The sequence below is a fragment of the Gopherus evgoodei genome, chromosome 1 (assembly GCF_007399415.2).
Source record: "Gopherus evgoodei ecotype Sinaloan lineage chromosome 1, rGopEvg1_v1.p, whole genome shotgun sequence".
In the NCBI taxonomy this organism is placed as follows: Eukaryota; Metazoa; Chordata; order Testudines; family Testudinidae; genus Gopherus; species Gopherus evgoodei.
In genome coordinates, this window is record NC_044322.1 from 65,125,113 (window position 1) to 65,144,242 (window position 19,130).

Here is a 19,130-nt window from a genome sequence, read left to right on the forward strand (position 1 = left end):
CATCAGACTTATGGGGCTTTAGTCGGCCAACGATTTTCCAATCCTTCCACAAGAATTGGGCCCCCCCCCTTGGACAGAAGTCCCTGTCCATTTGCTGGCTCAAAAGGAAGACTCTGAGTTAGTTCATATGCAGCCCTTTTATGCCAACAAGTAATTTCTTTGTCTGTGGATCTCTGGAAAACCGCGTTTGAACTGTTATATGCAACCTATCCAAGGGAAGGGTGCCTTTCGGGAGGCGTTACAAACTGAGTGATTCACCTTAATCACCCCACACTGTTTTTTGGCTCCTGGAGGAGCTGTGATAACCTTACGTCCTGGAGTTGCATACAATCCCTGGCCCACAGTGACACATAAAACATACATTAATTTAATATAACATGGTCCTCCAAAGGTATTGTGATACTCGTCACAATTATAGAGGGGAAAATTTATCGTACGGTGTCTCTGAAAAAAAACCAGGATCTAAGGGGAGAAAAGATGAAGGTCAATACTACATTAACATAAATGTATAATTTCAATTTTCTGTTAATAGAAGGTAAATGGGAACGAGACAACATGTGTCAGGTCATACACCCCAACATATAGACTGTTGTAGTTAGCAACACAAGTCCCGTGGAGACCAATGCTGCTGCCTATACTCCAGCAAAATTACTTATAAAGTAATTCTGCCAGTATAGGGAACTCTTAGGGGGCAGATCCTCAGCTGGTTCAAATTGTCATAGCTCCTCAATTTCAATGGAGCTATGACTGTTTTCATCATCTGAGATTCTGCCCCAATAACTTAAGTGGCTAAATCATATGGAACTGAGGGATATTTTTCAAAGCTGAATTGGATTTTTAGAAATTGTTCTTCATGTCTTCAAAGAATGTCTTTCCAAATCTGCCTTCTGAGAGACATCAGCAGGCAGTATTCTCACCCTGTGAAAGTTTGCAAAGGGAGCAGAAGATCACAAGGATCTTCACCACTTCTGCCCCTGTGCAGTGATTGGACATGATCACAGACTTCATGCTCAGGGATGCACTCTAGTGTCAGCACTAGACTCTTCAGAGAAGGTGGGAAAACAGAAGGCCTTACACCCTGTACCCAGTGCACCAGCCATCAGCAAGATGCTGCAGCCTATCTAAGAATCCATTCCTTTTGCCCCCTTCACATGAAAATAAAAGACAAAAAATATATCTGAAAGTCTTGTGGATAGCTCCTCAGCTGCTACAAATCAGAGAAGTGTAACTGAAGTCAGAGGGAGAATTGAAATCAAAGGAGCTACACTTATTTACACTAGCTGAGGTTCTGGTCTATTATCTGTGTGTTGCTATCATTCCCCACTGTGGAATCTGAAATAACATTTTGCAGCAGGTATAGGGCATCCATGGTAATTTTAAGGGTTAGCATTTTGCAGCTGTACATATTTATTAACTTACAATGTTTCTGTTCTCCCCCCTGTAATCTTTCTTATGGTTAGCTGAACTCCCAGGGTATTTCATTCTATTTGAGAACTTTAATTGTATTTTAATTCCGTAATGGTCACAGCCTAAACTAATTTTAGCTTTTTTCACTCTGATTTGTAATTTTATCTGTGAGCTGGATTTGGGTAATATTTAGAGTGAAATATATTAGAAGACTCAGAGACATACTCCTATTCTTCCGGGGTATACCTTTTCTAGAAGGATCTCTTTTTAATACAGTAGAACCTCAGAGTTACAAACACTTCAGGAATGGAGGTTGTTCGTAACTCTGAAATGTTTGTAACTCTGAACAAAATATTATGGCTGTTCTTTCAAAAGTTCATAACTGAACATTGACTTAATATAGCTTTGAAACTTTATTATACAGAAGAAAAAAATCTGCTTTCCCTTTATTTTTGTTAGTAGTTGATGTTTAACACAGCACTGTACTGTATTTGCTTTTTTTTTTTTTTTTGGTCTCTGCTGCTGCCTGATTGCATACTTCTGGTTCCAAGGGAGGTGTATGGTTAACTTGTCAATTTGCAACTCTGGTGTTTGTAATTCTGAGGTTCTACTGTATCTAAAACAGCACAGTCTACAGTAACAGATCAGAACATTGATCCAGATTTCATTTCTGATCACTTTGGCACTGATTTAATATTATTCTTGCCCTACCAGGTATAGTATGATATGAAGTGTTGTGTTCATGCATCTTTTTTAAAAGATGAATGCATGAGACAGGCTTTAAAAGCTTTTTAAAGAGCAAGGTGATGGAATAGCATTCTCAATCTTCATCCTTTCATGCTGTTTTATGGGAGGTATTGAAACTGTGCCTTTTAGAGGTCAGATCATTTTTTTTCTCCCAGGTAGGGAAAAAAATAAGATCAAGACATTAGGGCTAGTATATTCCAAATTCAGACACCCATTCCCTTGAACATTCTGACTCATCAAAAGCAAGAATTAGCCTGAGCTGTAGAGATGAAATCTAACTTACCTCACACATTTGAGGAGTGGGCTTTACCAGTTACAATAAAATAGAGGAATCTTTGGTCTGTGAACTTAGAAGAGAGAAAGGAGGATAACCTTTTGGAACAGAAAATACATGGAGGAGGTCTTACCTGATCTAGAGTGTCTATAAAGGCTTTTATGCCACACTTTCATCTTTTATTCTCTTCTAAATTACAGGCCAGTGAACAGGAATATGACATTTTTTTAACCAACTTCCCATTGTCATTTTTATCAGTAAAAGAAGGATCTGGTCTTGAAAGGAAGAAAATAATGAGGATATTAGCTATTTGGGAATGGGTTAAGAGGCTCTCAGGGTGACAAAAATCAGCATGGTAAAACAAGTGCATTTGGAATCTGGCAGATCATCTAAAGAGTAAATGTCCATTAAAATATCAGAAGCCTGGAAGCTTGCTGGGTGGCCTCAAAAAGACCTCTGTGTTGTAAATTTGGCACACCTTTCTCCAAATGGAGGAAAGAGAAAAATGCTAGGAAATGTGCTTCCCACTGTATTACCTCTTCTCTAAATGTCTCTCTAAGCATATTTTCCTAAAATAATGGCAGGGGATCTTGAACTTTGGTTGCTAAAATTAATTTATTCTGAGCAGGCAAGTTTAGTTTGAAATCACTTCTTTGTGAACAATATTAAATAACATTTGAGAAATAGAGAGATTATGCTAAGTAACATTATCTTGATCCTGTCACTATCCTTTCCAGGCACTAGAAGAAGGTGTTTTTTAGACAGATGTACTTGTACAATACATAGAATGAGGAATTCACATTACAGTGTAATGTCGAATTAATTTTGGCACTTGGATTTAGGCCCTTATTTCCAACTCTCCTCTGGCTTGCTGTACAAACTAAGAAACATGTGTCAGATCCTTTTCTCTTTTACAGAGGTTTCTGACAGGGATGAGCCCTAGTCCTTTGTTATTTTTTTAAGTTGAAGACTCAGTGATACAGTCTTCTACTCTTCATTAAAAGATGCTATGCTATTTTCCCCATTTATTCAGTCCTGTATTACCTCTAGTTTTCTCTTGCTTCATCCAATATTACATTTGATCACAAATCTGATTAGAAAATTCCCATCTATCTTTTCAGACCTTCCGCCCATGCTTTTGAGTACTTTGGTTAGTCCTTCTTAGTCAGTAAAAGCTAAACAGGAATTCTGTGTAGGGAAAGTCTTCTTCCATTTACTTTAATTAAACATGCACAAATCATAATTATTATTGATAGTCATGGTACAGATTTAAGGTAAATTACTATTGTTACCATGATAAATATGACTAACCTCCCTTCCCAAAGTTCATGCAACAACCCTTGAGAACTCTGGAAAGAAGTTAGTCCTAATTGGGCCTTCTTTAATTTGATCATTTAAATGGCCTTTCTTGGTGTGGAGCATGGCTGTTTTCACATAGAGTGTAATCATCCTGCAGTAAGTGTACTGTCCCAACGTAAATGCAGCATGTTGTTGTGTTAGTGAGGCAGCAGATGTGCGTTAAATTTACCATGGAAAGATTAGTGGTTTAAGCAGAATGGAATAGAAGATGTAACTTACCAAATGCGACAGTCATCTTGGGTTGCAGTGTTATGTGGTAAGACAGTGTTGCATTATAGCGTGATCAGGTACAACAAAAGGCAGAGAATGGGAAGAGAAAAAAAGATTTGTGTCCCCAAACAGGCTTCTAGCCAGCCATGCAAAAGTGTCTGTGTAATGAGAGAGAAGGGCACATATCTCATGCTCTCCATCTCCATTCTTACAAATGCCTGGATTTGACCAGGATGGAGAAGCTGTAAAAATATAAAAACAAATTAAAATGGGTGTGAGTAGTAGGCTGGGGATTCTTTTTCCCTGGCAAATTTTGCTTCGGTTTCTGCCAGAGAGGATTTCAAAGTATTTCAAAGATGAGATGTTATGCAAAATCTATGTATTATGTACTAATCTATCATTGGAAGGGGAGATAGAGCAACAGTGTGGATGGGTGGGGGAAGAGAATCAGGTCCACAGACTGCAGTGGAGAGGGTGAGCTGATCTTCCTTTAGATAAATGGGGGACTCACAGATGGGATGCCTCTTCCCCATCAGCAGCTGTCACTGCTCCGCCAAATTAGCAGTAAAGATGGCTTGCCCCAGGAATATATACTACTGCTTGTACTTCAGATTGCTTTGTTTGGTGAGTCTTCATCTCACTCAACAAGGAGGAGAAGCTCTGGAAGAGTGGGACTCCCTTGAGCCAATGAAAGAGGAAGTTATGTTCTGTGTTCTTCTGGTATAACATTTCTTGCTCCATCTGCTCTCACTTGATATATAGCACATTCACTGGTGAATGACGAAAAGTTTTCATGGCTGATTGATTTAATTTGAAATCCATCATTAATTATTTTAAGGAATAAACTTGCCAGTTCATAAACTGAAGGTATGCTCACTTTCCTGAAACACTTGTTTTGCACTACCGAAAAATGTAATCACTCTATTTCTATTATTTCTACTACGCGTGTACCAAGTGCCTCAGCCTATTGATGGCATACAATGAATTCACATTTGCTCTTTATTGTATTATGAAAAGAAAAGTAACTGTTTCCTAGGAGCAGCTCAAGTAGGTGATATTTTTAGAGTTAAATTGTGAATAATGAAGGTTTGAATGACATGCTGTTACTGATTTGGGCTGTCCTGGTTGCAATAACGAACTAGTTTCACCTCATGTTTTATGGTATCATCACACATCTCTTTGTTTGCTATTCTGCTACTATACATCAGTGGAATATGCCTCTGTACTTTTTTCCCGGAGTAATTACATAGTGAATTCAGGATAGCATATAATAGCTGCTATCATAATGCCAATACGCTTTTCTGAAGTATTTTTGTTATCTTGTTATTTGTAGAGAATATAGGCATTCTTACAAAGAAGTAAATCCCCTAAATAATGATATCCTTTCCTCACCCAATTATGAAAAATAGTGCAACCATTTAGGAGACACTGGGGGATTATGGATCCATGTATCCTAACTGAGGAATAATCTCCTTGCTCCAGAGACAATGATCCAAAGGGGAGTGAAGAAAGACAAACAAAACCCCAACCTACTTTGCAATTTCATTTTCCATTAGCAGTATGAAGAAATATGAAATATTGAGCCAGACTCAGAGGGATGTAAGTGGCAGCGTAAGGTATATGGATTGGTGCAAATTTTAAATTCTGCACAGCTGGTGAAGTGTAAGGTGACACCTTCTGCCTTATCACACACCTTCTTACATGCCTTTGTTGGTAGCTTTGTCTGCTTCCTCAGGCCCTGATTCTAGACTCCTCTGAGGCCTCTGCATGCCAACTTTTCAAAACTGACACTCCTCCTGCCAGAAAGCATCCCTAGCATAAGGCTGGTAGAAGAGACTGTGACTCAATTGCACTGCACTTAGACTATTCTGGGTTGCATTAATGGCCCAGGAAGGATTCTTTAAAAAAGTAAGCAGTCATGGGGCACAAGGGAAGGTCCTTTCATGGATCTGTAACTGCTTAAAAGATAGAAAACAAAGGGAAGGAATAAATCAGTTTCACAATGGAGAGAGGAAAATAACAGGGTCCCCCAAGGGTCTGTCCCGGGACCTGTGCTTCTCAACATATTCATAAATGATCAGGGAAAGGGAGTGAACAGTGAGGGGGCAAAATTTGCAGATGATGCAAAGTTATTCAAGATAGTTAAATCCAAAACTGACTGAGAAGAGTTACAAAGGGATCTCATTAAGCTGGGTGATCAGAAAACGAAATAGCAGATTAAATTAAATGCTGATCAATGCAAAATAAGGCACACTGAAAAACAAAATCCCAACTATACATATACAATGATGGGATCCAGATTAGCTGTTACCACTCAAGAAAGAGATCTTGGAGTCATTGTGGCTAGTTCTCTGAAAACATCTGCTCAAAGTGCAGTGGCAGTCGAAAAAGCTAACAGAATATTAGGAACCATTAGGAAAGTGATAGATAAAAAGACAGAAAATATCATAATGCCACTATATAAATCCATGGTACGCCCACACCTTGAATACTGCATGCAGCTCTGGCTGTGCCATCTCAAAAAAGACATATTAGAATCGGAAGAGGTATAAAAAAGGGCAACAAAAATGAGTAGGGGTTAGAAACAGCTTCTGTTCAAGATGAGATTAAAAAGACTGGGACTATTCATCTTAGAAAAGACGCAACTAAGGGGAGGTTTATGATAGATGTCTGTGAAATCATAAATGATATGGAGAAAGTGAATAGGGAATTGTTATTTACCCCTTTCACAGGTTTAAAACAAACAAAAATAAGTACTTCTTCACACAACACACAGTCAACCTGTGGAATGTTGTCAAGGTTAAAAGTATAACAGGGTTCAAAAAGAATCATGTATGTCCATGGAGGATAGATCCATCAATGACTATTAGCCAAGATGATCAGGGATGCACTCCCATGTTCTGGTTATCCCTACACCCCTGACTGCCAGAAGCTGGGACTAGACAACACAGGATGGCTCACTTGATGATTGTCCTATTCTGTCCATTCTCTCTGAAGCATCTGGCATGGGCCACTATAGGAAAGCAGGCTACTGGAATAGATGTACCATTGGTCTGATGCAGTGTGGCCATTATTAGGGCTTTATCTGATTTACTTCAGGGACAACATTGCTACCTAGCTGGCCCCTGATTCAAGGAGGTGCAAAGGTGGAATAAAACACTGGACCACACTCAGGGGTGACCTAAGAAGTGGTAGGAATTACAAGTGAATTACTCCATCTTGTAATTTCTGCCATCATTAAGACCTCAGGAATTCTGTCCAATGTATATATGTGTGTGGTAGTAGTACATTAGGTTGCATTTTTTTAACTTGATCAAAAAGGTGTGCGTTTGAATTTTGCCTTCTGATTTTTGTGTTCCTTTCACTATGACCAGAATTTCCTGTACAATAAACAGCTTTTCCTGTACACATTCACAACTTTTTCCCCCATGGAATAATAAATTATATGATGACACCTTTTCATTAATAAAATATTATACTTGAATGTACAGAAGATAGATACACCAATGCTTTAGAAACTGATTTTCTCATGTGATGCAGCACAAATCATGTGTTTCTGCTATACCCAATTATTTTTCTGCACTTCACTGACCTCTGAGGCCTTTACACTTAACCCTGAGGTTCTCCTTGCACTGCAGAGAGAGAACCAATCATCCTTCACAAAACTGCAGATCACGGATCTGTCAGACTCAGTTAACAGTATGTGTATAAATGTAATTATTGGGAAATGATTCAACAAAAAATTTGAATGGAATTTCATAACAGGTTGGCACTATCCAATCTGAAACCAGCTCCAGCATCTCTGAAACCAGATTCAGCATCATGCATAACATAAAAATCTCTCACATAGCACTCATTTGTGTGACAGGGGGCTTGCATGAGCAATTATCAGTGACCCTTTTTTGAATACACGAATCCAATTTGCATTTCTCAGGAAAAAAAGGGGGCTTTTTACAACAATAAAAAGAAAAAGGAAATCTTCTCTTTGAATGCAAAGCCATAATGAATGTCAGCATGTCTCCCAATGAGAATTATTCATAAATGTTGTCAATTTCTATTCAGACACATTAAAAAAAAAAAAGAAAAGAAAGAGAGAAACTCCAAAAGAGGTAACATTAGAAATGATCCAGAACAATTCTTGAAAATAAATGTGTCTCTTGAGGAGTGAGGCTAGGACTCTGAGCTAGGAATATTAGGCCAGTCTTTCTAATGCCTAATTATAGATGATAAAATTTTCTCTAGAAACCAAACCCTATATAAGCTCATTGTGCATCCTGAATATATCATTCTATATGTTTACTGGGTTATACCATACTGGACAACAGGGGATGGATCACTCGATAACTGCCCTGGCTGCTGTCGAAAGACAGGATACTGGGCTAGGACAACTATTGACATAGTATGGCCATTCTTATATATGTTCAAGCTCTTATCTGGGCCAGATACCCAGCTGGTATAAAGCCACTGAAGATTCTAGACCTTTGAGTTTAGATCTCTTTAGATCATTTCCTCTTGCTCTGTGTACTTTACCCTGTCTGTCCCTACTCCAGGGGTCGGCAACCTCTGGCATGTAGCTTGTCAGGGTAAGCACCCTGATGGGCCAGGCCAGTTTGTTTACCTACCGCATCGGCAGGTTCGGCTCCCACTGTCCGTGGTTCACCGCTCCAGGCCAATGGGGGTGGCTGGAAGCTGTGGCCAGCACATCCCTCACCCGCGTCACTTCTTGCCACCCCCATTGGCCGAGGACCTGCCGACATGGAAGATAAACAAACTGGCCCGGCCTGCCAGGGTGCTTACCCTGGCAAACTGTGTGCTAGAGGTTGCCAACCCCGGCCCTACTGTAAAGTATGGCAAATTTAGGAGATCATAACTTGCTCCTGGTGGAGATCCCCCTTATAGTTTCTTTGTTAAAAAAGAACAATATAAATTAATAGGGTTGTCTTTTAATCACAGTTACCTCATGCAATTAACTCAAAAAAAGTAACCGTGATTAAAAAAATTAATCGTGATTACTTGCACTGTTAAACAGTATACCAATTGAAATGTATTAAATATTTTTGGATGTTTTTCTACATTTTCAAATATATCCATTTCAAATACAACACAGAATACAAAGTGTACAGTGCTCACTGTATATTAATTATAATTACAAATATTTGCAGTATAAAAATTATAAACAAAAGAAATAGTATTTTTCAATTCACCTCATACAAGTACTGTAGTGCAATCGCTTTATCATGAAATTGAAACTTACAAATGTAGGTAATTTTGTTACATAACTGCACTCAAAAACAAAACAATGTAAAACAAGTCCACTCAGTCCTACTTCTTGTTCAGCCAATCGCAAAGAGAAACTAGTTTGTTTACATTTATGGGAGCTAATGCTGCCCATTTCTTAATTACAATGTCACCTGAAAGTGAGAACAGGTTCACATGGCACTGTTGTTGTTAGTGTTGCAAGATATTTACGTGCCAGATGCACTAAAGATTCATATGCTTTTTCATGCTTTGCTCATTGTTCCAGAGGACATGCTTCAATGTTGGTGACGCTTATTTAAAAAAAATGCATTAATTAAACTTGTGACTGACCTCCTTGGGGGAGAATTGTATGTCTCTTGCTCTGTTTTACCCACATACTGCCATATATTTCATTTTATAGCAGTCTCGGATGATAACCCAATATGTTGTTAGTTTTAAGAACACTTTCACTGCAAATTTGACAAAATGCAAAGAAGATACCAATGTTAAATTTCTAAAGATAGCTACAGCACACAAGCCAAGATTTAAGAATCTGAAGTGCCTTCCAAAATCTGAGATGGATGATGTGTGGAGCATGCTTTCAGAAATCTTAAGAGAGCAACACTCTAATGTGGAAACTACAGAACCTGAATCACCAAAAAAGAAAATCAACCATCTGCTGGTGGCATCTGACTCAATGATGAAAATGAACATGTCAGTCCATGCTGCTTTTGACCATTATAGAGCAGAACCCGACATCAGCATGGACACATATCATCTGGAATAGTGGTTGAAGTGCCAAGGGACATATGAATCTTCAGCACATCTAGCATGTAAATAACTTGCAATGTCAGCTATAACACTGCTACGCAAATGCCTGTTCTCACTTTTAGGTAACCTTGTAAACAAGAAGCAGGCAGCATTATCTTCTGCAAAGGTAAACAAACTTGCTTGGCTGAAGAAGAAGTAGGACTGATTGGACTCGTAGGCTCTAAAGCAGGCCTGCACAACTCGTAAGGCGGCAAGGGCCACATTACTCCAAAGAAAACAGCTGAGGGCCGAAACCTCCCGGCCCCGCAGAAACACCCCACCCCAGGGCCACCCAGCCCTGCAGAAACAAACCCTCCTTCCCCAGCGTCGCCCCACCAAAACTGCTGTGGTCCAAAAAGGAAGGTTGGGGGTGGGGAGGTGATACTTGATTTTAAATCAGCCAGGAGCTCCCAGCTGAAGAGGTGGCTGGGAGCCCTCAGGGGCAAAGTAAAGGGCTTGGGGCTCCGGCGGCTGGGGGAACCCGGCAGGGCCGGCTCTAGGTTTTTTGCTGCCCCAAGCAAAAAATAAGTTGGCTGCCCCCCATCCCAGCCCTGCTCTCCCCCCCCACCCACACACACACACCCTGCTGCCCCAGCGCTGGGCTTGCCCCTTTCCTCCCCACGAGTGCCATTCCCCCACCCGCTGCTGCCCCAGCCCTGGGCTCCCCCCCATCAGTGCCCCAGCCACACATCTCCTGCCACCCCAGCCCTGGGTCACTGGTAACTCGCTCCCAGGGCGGGTCATTCAGCAGGAATTTTGGATATGCACAAAACACAGACAGGATTGGTTCCCATATGGTTACAGAGCTGCAGTAAAGTGGAACAATTTTCAGCTTGTGTGATTGGAGGATATCTGGATGCATATTATAAGACTGTCCTCCATAAATGAGGAAAAGTTGAGGTGCCTTTATTATTCTTTTGTTCCACTCTTTCTTTGTATGGGGAATTTGCCAAAGCAATATCACTGTTTTCCTTATAAAACAAACAGAAAGGCAATGGTTGTTGAAAATAGCAATTCCAGTCCTAATAAGCATTTCTTGCTCAATTTTATCCTCCTTTTCCTACAGCAAGTTACAGTGGATCAGTATATTTGATTTGGGAGAAATGAAGTAACAGCTGCCCAAACTGAGCTTGAGCACTCCTGAATTTTGAGGTGTTCAAATCTGGAAGGCAGATGCTGCGGGGAGGGGGGCTGTGGACTCCGCAGGGGAGCATGGCAGCAACATGTCTGGAGCTGCACGGAGCCAGACACACTGGTCTGAGTGGCACGGTAAGGGGGCTGGGGGTTGGAGAAAGGGTAGGGGGTTCCAGGGGGCAGTCAAGGGACAGGGAGCAGGGGAGGTTGGATGGGACGGAGGTTCAGGGGGCAGTCAGGGGACAGGCAGCAGTTGGATAGGCATGGTTGTCCCAGGAGTTTATCAGGGGACAGGTAGGGGTTGGGGTCCTGAGGGGAAGTTGGGGGGGGTCTCAGGAAGGGGCAGTTGGGGACAAGGAGAAGGGAGGCTTAGATAGGGGCTGGAGTCCCAAGGGGCAGTTAGAGGCAGGGGTCTCAGGAAGGGGTAATCGGGGGACAAGGAGCAGCGGCATTTAGATAGGGGATGGGGTCCTGGGTGGCAGTTAGGGGCAGGGGTCCCGGGAGAGGGGGCAATCAGCGGCCGCAGGGGAGATTCAAAGGGCTCAGGGGTGCCTGCAGCTTGGGGAGCTCTGAGCCCTTTAAATCCCAGCCACGGCTGGGATTCAAAGGGCTCTGGGATGCCAGTCGCTGCGGGGAGCACTGAGCCCTTTAAATACCAGCCGTGGCTGGGAATCTCTGCGGGCAGCCCAGAGCCCTCTGACTCCTGACGGTGGCTGGGATTTAAAGGGCTCTGGGCTGCCCGCAGAGCACCATGTGCAGGGTATTTAGAATCCCCCCGGGGGCCACAGAGTGAGGCTCCGCGAGCTGCATGCGACCGGGGGGCTGTATGTTGTGCAGGCCTGTCTTATACTATAAATGGGAATCAAGTGCGATTCAAGATCAGTATAAGGCTACACAGTGTGAAGTAAATCAATGCTGCCTCCCACTCCACAGACTACCACCAAAATGAGGCACACTTCTGTGAGCAAACACCTGTTTCATTGTTAGTATTTTATTATGGCTATCTGCTATAAGTTTTTGTAAACTGCTTTTAAAACAATGTAAATACTTATTAAGAAGCAATATATAATAACAGCCCTACTGGGTCAGCTCAATGGTCCATCTAGCATAAAATCCTGTCTCCTGACAGTGGGCAATGCCAGGTACTTCAGAGGGAATGAACAGAACAGGCAGTCACCAAGAGATCCATCTCACTGTCCATTCCCAGGTTCTGGCAATCACAAGCTAGAGCCACCCAGAGCACAAGATTGCATCCCTGACCATCTTGGCTAATAGCCATTGATGGATGTATCCCCCACAAATTTATCTAATTCTTATTTTAATCCAGTTCTAGTTTTGGCCTTCACAACATCCAGTGGCAACGAGTTCTGTAGGTTGACTGTGCTTTGTGTGAAGAAGTACTTCCTTTTGTTTGTTTTAAACCTGCTGCATATTAATTTCATTGGGTGATCCCTGGCTCTTGTGTTATGTGAAGGAATGAATAACACTTCCTTATTCACCTTCTCCATGCTATTTATGATTTTATAGACCTCTATCATATCCCCCTTAGTCATCTTGTTTCTAAGCTGAAAAGTCCCAGTCTTTTTAATCTCTCCTCATATGGTAGCTGTTCCATACAGTTAATAATTTTGTTGCCCTTCTCTGTACCTTTTCCATTTTTCATATATCTTTTTTGAGATGGGCTGACCTGGACTGCATGCAGTATACAAGATGTAAGCGTACCATGGATTTATATAGTGGCATTATGATATTTAGTGTCTTATCATCTGCCCCTTTTCTAATGGTTCCTAAAATTCCGTTCACCTTTTTGACTGCTGCTGCACATTGAACAAAGATTTTGAATTATTCACAACTCCAAGATCTCTTTCTTGAGTGGTAACAGCTAACTTAGACCCCATGATTTGTAAGTATATTTGGGATCATGCTTTCCAATGTCCATTACTTTGCATTTTTCAACACTGAATTTCATCTGCCATTTTGTTGCCCAGTCATCCAGTTTTGTGAGATTCCTTTGTAACTCTTCGCAGTCAGCTTTGGACTTAACTATCTTGCATAATTTTGCATTTTCTGCAAATTTTGCCACCTCACTGTTTACTCCCGTTTCCATATTTATGAATATGTTGAGCTGCACTGGCCCCAGTACAGATCCCTGGTGGATACCACTATTTCCATTCTGAAAACTGACCATTTATTCCTATCCTTTGTTTCCTGTCTTTTAACTAGTTACCAGTCCATGAGAGGACTTTCCCTCTTATGCCATGACTCCTTACTTTTAGAGCATTTGGTGATAGATCTTGACAAAAGCTTTATGAAGGCCCATGTACACTACGTCCACCAGCTTACCCTTGTCCCCCTGTTTGCTGACTTCCTCAAAGAATTCTAATAGATTGGTAAAAGATGGTTACTCACCTTTGTAACTGTTGTTCTTCGAGATGTGTTGCTCACATCCATTCCAGTTAGGTGTGCGCGCCGCGCGTGCACGCTCGTCGGAAACTTTTTACCCTAGCAACTCCAGTGGGCCGGCAGGTCGCCCCCTAGAGTGGCGCCGCCATGGCACCCGATATATACCCCTGCCAGCCCACCCGCTCCTCAGTTCCTTCTTGCCGGCTACTCCGACAGTGGGGAAGGAGGGCGGGTGTGGAATGGATGTGAGCAACACATCTCGAAGAACAACAGTTACAAAGGTGAGTAACCGTCTTTTCTTCTTCGAGTGATTGCTCACATCCATTCCAGTTAGGTGAATCCCAAGCCATACCTAGGCGGTGGGGTCGGAGTGAGAAGTCGCGGCATGGAGCACTGCAGATCCGAAGGCCGCGTCCTCTCTTGACTGCTGGACCAGGGCGTAGTGGGAAGCAAAGGTGTGGACCGATGACCAGGTCGCTGCCCGATAGATTTCCTGGATGGGCACACGGGCGAGCAAAGCCAGCGACGACGCCTGCGCCCTGGTAGAATGCGCAGTCACACGGCCCGTAGGAACGTGGGCCAGCTCATAGCAGGTCCTGATACAGGATGTTACCCATGAGGATAACCTCTGCGAGGAAATGGGAAGCCCCTTCATGCGGTCCGCTACTGCCACGAAAAGCTGGGGGGATTTGCGGAACGGTTTGGTCCTCTCCACATAGAACGCGAGAGCCCTACGGACATCAAGCGAGTGGAGTTGTTGCTCCCTGCCTGAAGAATGAGGTTTCGGGAAAAAAACCGGGAGGAATATCTCTTGGTTGACGTGGAAGGCTGAGACCACCTTGGGGAGAAAGGCAGGGTGTGGCCTCAGCTGCACCTTATCTTTATGGAAGACTGTATACGGGGGATCTACCGTGAGAGCCCGGAGTTCCGACACCCATCTAGCTGAGGTAATAGCTACTAGAAAGGCAGTCTTCCAAGAAAGATAGAGTAGGGAGCAAGTAGCTAACGGCTCGAAGGGGGGCCCCATGAGCCGAGACAACACCCGGTTAAGATCCCAGGTAGGGGCAGGGAGTCGGACGTTAGGGTATAGACGTTCCAGCCCCTTCAGGAATCTAGTCACCGTCGGGTGAGAAAAAACGGAGCGGCCATCCCCACCCGGGTGAAAGGTGGAGATAGCCGCCAGGTGGACCCGCAGGGACAATATCGCCAGGCCCTGTTGTTTGAAGGACCAAATATAGTCCAAAATATTGGCCACCGAAACTTCCATCGGGAGGAGACCATTCTCCACGCACCAACAGGAGAAACGCTTCCACTTGGCCAAGTATGTCGCTCTAGTGGAAGGCTTCCTGCTGCCCAAGAGTACCTCACGTACCGGGGTGGAGCAGCGCAACTCAGAACTGGTCAGCCATGCAGGAGCCACGCTGCTAGGTGCAGAGAGTTCCGTGGTCCTGGGTGATCAGGTCCGGGTGAAGGGGCAGGGGAACAGGGGAACAGGGTCGGCTATGGCCAGGTCCAGCAACATGGGGTACCAATGCTGTCTGGGCCACGCCGGGGCTACCATGATCACGCGGGCCCTGTCCCTGCGCACCTTCAGAAGGGCCCTGTGGACCAGCGGGAACGGGGGGAACGCGTAGAACAAGTGGGTCATCCACGGAATAAGGAAGGCGTCCGCTATAGACCCGGGTTCCCGGCCCTGAAAAGAGCAGAACGCCTGGCATTTCCTGTTCCCTCCGGACGCGAAGAGGTCCACACGGGGACAACCCCACCTCTGGAAGATCGAGAGGGCGACGTCCGGGTGAAGGGACCACTCGTGCGAGAGGAAGGATCTGCTCAGGCGGTCCGCCAGCGTGTTCCGTACTCCGGGGAGGAAGGAAGCCGTGAGGTGAATGGAGTGGGCTATACAAAAGTCCCAGAGTCGCATCGCCTCGTGACATAGGGGAGAGGATCTGGTGCCGCCTTGCTTGTTGATATAGTACATGGTCGTCGTGTTGTCGGTAAATACCGCGACACAATGACCCTGAAGCTGGTGACGGAACGTTTGACAAGCAAGGCGGACCGCTCTCAACTCCCGCATGTTGATGTGCAGCTTCACCTCCTGTGGGGACCACAGGCCCTGTGTTCTCAGGGTTCCCAGGTGGGCCCCCCAGCCGAGATCTGAGGCATCCGTCGTTAGGGACACCGAGGGCTGGGGCGGGTGGAATGGGAGCCCCGCACACACTACGGACTGGTCTAGCCACCAGCTGAGAGAATCCAACACCCCCTGGGGGATTGTGATCAGCATGTCCAGTGGTTGCCTTGCCGGCCGGTAATGTGCGATGAGCCACGACTGGAGGGGCCTCATGCGGAGCCAAGCGTATCCGGTCACAAATGTGCATGCTGCCATATGGCCTAACAGGGTTAGACATGTCCGTATCGATGTCAAGGGGGCTGCCCGCAAGCGCTGAACGATCGCCGACAACACCTGGAACCTTGGCAACGGCAGAAGGGCCCTGGCCACGGTGGAGTCCAGGACGGCCCCAATGAACTCCACCCTCTGCGAGGGGAGCAGGGTGGACTTGTCCACGTTGATCATGAGGCCCAAGGTAGCAAACAGGCCGGTGATCCTGCGGACGTGGCTGCAAACCTGTAGCTCCGACGTGCCCCAAATTAACCAATCGTCTAGGTAAGGGAACACGTGGATACGACTGCGCCGAAGATGTGCCACAACGATGGCCATGCATTTTGTGAATACCCTCGGAGCCGTAGAAAGGCCAAATGGGAGGACTGCAAATTGGTAGTAAAGGCGGCCCACCACGAATCGAAGGAATCATCTGTGGTGTGGCCATATGGCAATATGAAAATAAGCGTCCTGCATGTCGAGGGCAGCATACCAGTCTCCCGGATCCAGGGATGGAATAATGGTCCCCAGGGATACCATGCGGAACTTCAACTTTGCTAGGTACTTGTTGAGCTCTCGCAGGTCGAGGATAGGCCTGAGGCCTCCCTTGGCCTTGGGGATCAGAAAGTAGCGGGAATAAAACCCCTTGCCTTTCTCATTTTCCGGAACCGCCTCTATAGCTCCTTTGTTGAGGAGCGTCTGTACCTCCTGCCGAAGGAATTGCTCGTGAGAGGGGTCCTTGAAGAGGGACAAGGAAGGGGGGCGGGAGGGAGGAAATGATACAAACTGCAGGCGGTATCCCATCTGCACCGTGCGTAAGACCCAGCAATCGGATGTTATTTGGGTCCACGCCTGGAGGAAAAACGAAAGGCGGTTGGAAAACGGGGGGGAAGGATCCGTGGGGGAAAACTGGTACTGCGCCCTCGGGCGCACCTTCAAAACGAAGGTTTGGGCCCAGGCGGGGGCTTGGAGGAGCTTTGATTCTGCCCCCCTTGGTTCCCCGACTGTCTGTGCCTTCCATTCCTGCCGCGGCGCCTATTAAGGTCTTGCCGCTGGCAGAACTGGGGGTATGGCCGACGCTGCTGCTGTTGTTGCGGCCGGCTGGAGTTGAAGACTTCGATGGTCTTGTTTCTGCACCCGGTGTCGGGGAAGGTCGGTGCCGGGGAGTCTTTCCGGTGCCGGTGCGATCCGGTGCCGGTGTAGAGATCACGGTCTGCGAAGCTGCTGGGTCAAGTGCTGCTTCCATTAGGAGAGTCCTAAGTCTCTGGTCTCTCTCCTTCTTTGTTCTGGGCTTAAAAGCCTTGCAAATGCGGCACTTGTCCGACCTGTGCGATTCCCCCAGGCACTTTAGACACGCGTCATGAGGGTCGCTGGTCGGCATAGGCTTCTTACAGGCCGCACATTGCTTAAAGCCCGGCGAACCAGGCATGAGCCCGGTGCCGGGCGCCGGGAAGGGCTACGGCCCAAACCGGCTAACAACTACGTACAATATTATTTACACTATAAACTAAATAACTAACTATACTTAACCACTAACTAACAACGGTAGTAACAACGGTAGTAACAAGGAGAGCTAGGGACATGGAGGACAGCAATGCCGCGCTCCACAGTTCCAACGACCGACACGGCGGTAAGAAGGAACTGAGGAGCGGGTGGGCCGGCAGGGGTATATATCGGGTGCCATGGCGGCGCCACTCTAGGGGGCGACCTGCCGGCCCACTGGAGTTGCTAGGGTAAAAAGTTTCCGACGAGCGTGCACGCGCGGCGCGCACACCTAACTGGAATGGATGTGAGCAATCACTCGAAGAAGAAACTATGGTTTTCCTTTACAAAAGCCATGCTGACTCTTCCCCAACAAATCACGTTCATCTATGTGTCTGATAATTCTGTTATTTACTATAGTTTCAATTAATTTGCCTGGTACTGAAGTTAGTCATACCAGCCTGAAATTGCCAGGATGACCTCTGGACACTTTTTAAAAATCAGGTGTCACATTAGCTATCCTCCAGTCATCTGGTACAGACGCTGATTTAAGTGATAGGTGCAGCCTATCAAATAGAGTACCGCATATAAAGTAGAAAACTACAGAAAACATTCTATCTGATTAAAGATTCTTTGTGGTCTTTGAAAATGCATGGTTCTATTTAGTAATCCAATAATATTGCATCACCTACTTTGTCTTGCTGGGTAATGATTAATAAAGCAATGAAACAGGTATTAAGGAATGCCTATGACACACCCTCGTTAATTTTCCTCTCATTCAAGTATTTATTTGCATATCTACTTTGAAGTCTTTCATATGAATTTGTAGCACTATATTACTGCAGTTGAAGTACCTCTTTGAAGATTTTGCTAAAGATATTACCATTTCCAATCATTTTCCAAATCTCAAAAAAGAAATTCCTTACAACCCGACCTTGTTGATACTGTGCAAGATCTGAAAGTGCACTTTGTGCTGACAAAGGTAACGGTTTTTTGGAAATACCCTTAAAAGAAAAGGACAGATTACATTGGCTTTAATAGTGAGGGTTTTCCTGAGATCATCTCTTTGAAGATGAACATTGGCTGTATTCAAAGAGCTTGGAAGATGAAGGAGTTCTATGATGAGGAAGAAAAAAAGCATACCAAGTAACAGGAACAGATGCTTTCAGCCAAATGGCACTAATATTATAAGCCTGGAAATGTACCGTGTGTAATGTGGATTGGAGTAAAGGGAACAACACTATATATACCACAGACAAAATGAATAGAACCCCAAAAGTAAACTACATGCTGCCCAATAAAGCTACTTCTGTACTAATATTTTTCCCTTGTGCTTAGCATTTTCTACCTTTTCATCTTCAGTCTTCTTTTTTAGAGAAGTTCCTCCAAGGTACTCAGCATGAAGGCCGTTGGTGGTGACAGGCTGTAATAACATCACAGGCTTCCTTTCAGGAGAACACTGCCAAGTGACCACTATTTGAGCAGAATTGCACTGTCATCCACAAGAAGTCTGGTTAGTAATTTTCCCTGCAATCAGCATGTATATAAACACAGACACAAATGAATACATGCAGTTGTCATTACACTATTGCAGATACTTACTTGCATTTCTGACATTCAACCCCAAGCTGGGGTGTGTTGAGGGCAGGAGCAAGTATTTCAGTGATCTAAACCAAAAGGTTTTTCCCT

The 19,130-nt window shown here is 44.6% G+C and overlaps 1 long non-coding RNA gene across 1 annotated transcript; it reads right to left on the reverse strand.

The window, feature by feature from the left end:
- Positions 1–1,902: 1,902 nt before the first annotated feature.
- Positions 1,903–18,926, reverse strand: LOC115645999. Its single transcript, XR_003998897.1, has 2 exons — positions 18,790–18,926; positions 1,903–4,794 (listed from the first exon to the last, which is right to left on the reverse strand). It is a non-coding gene; the product is annotated as an uncharacterized LOC115645999 (long non-coding RNA).
- Between the last annotated feature and the right edge of the window lie 204 nt (positions 18,927–19,130).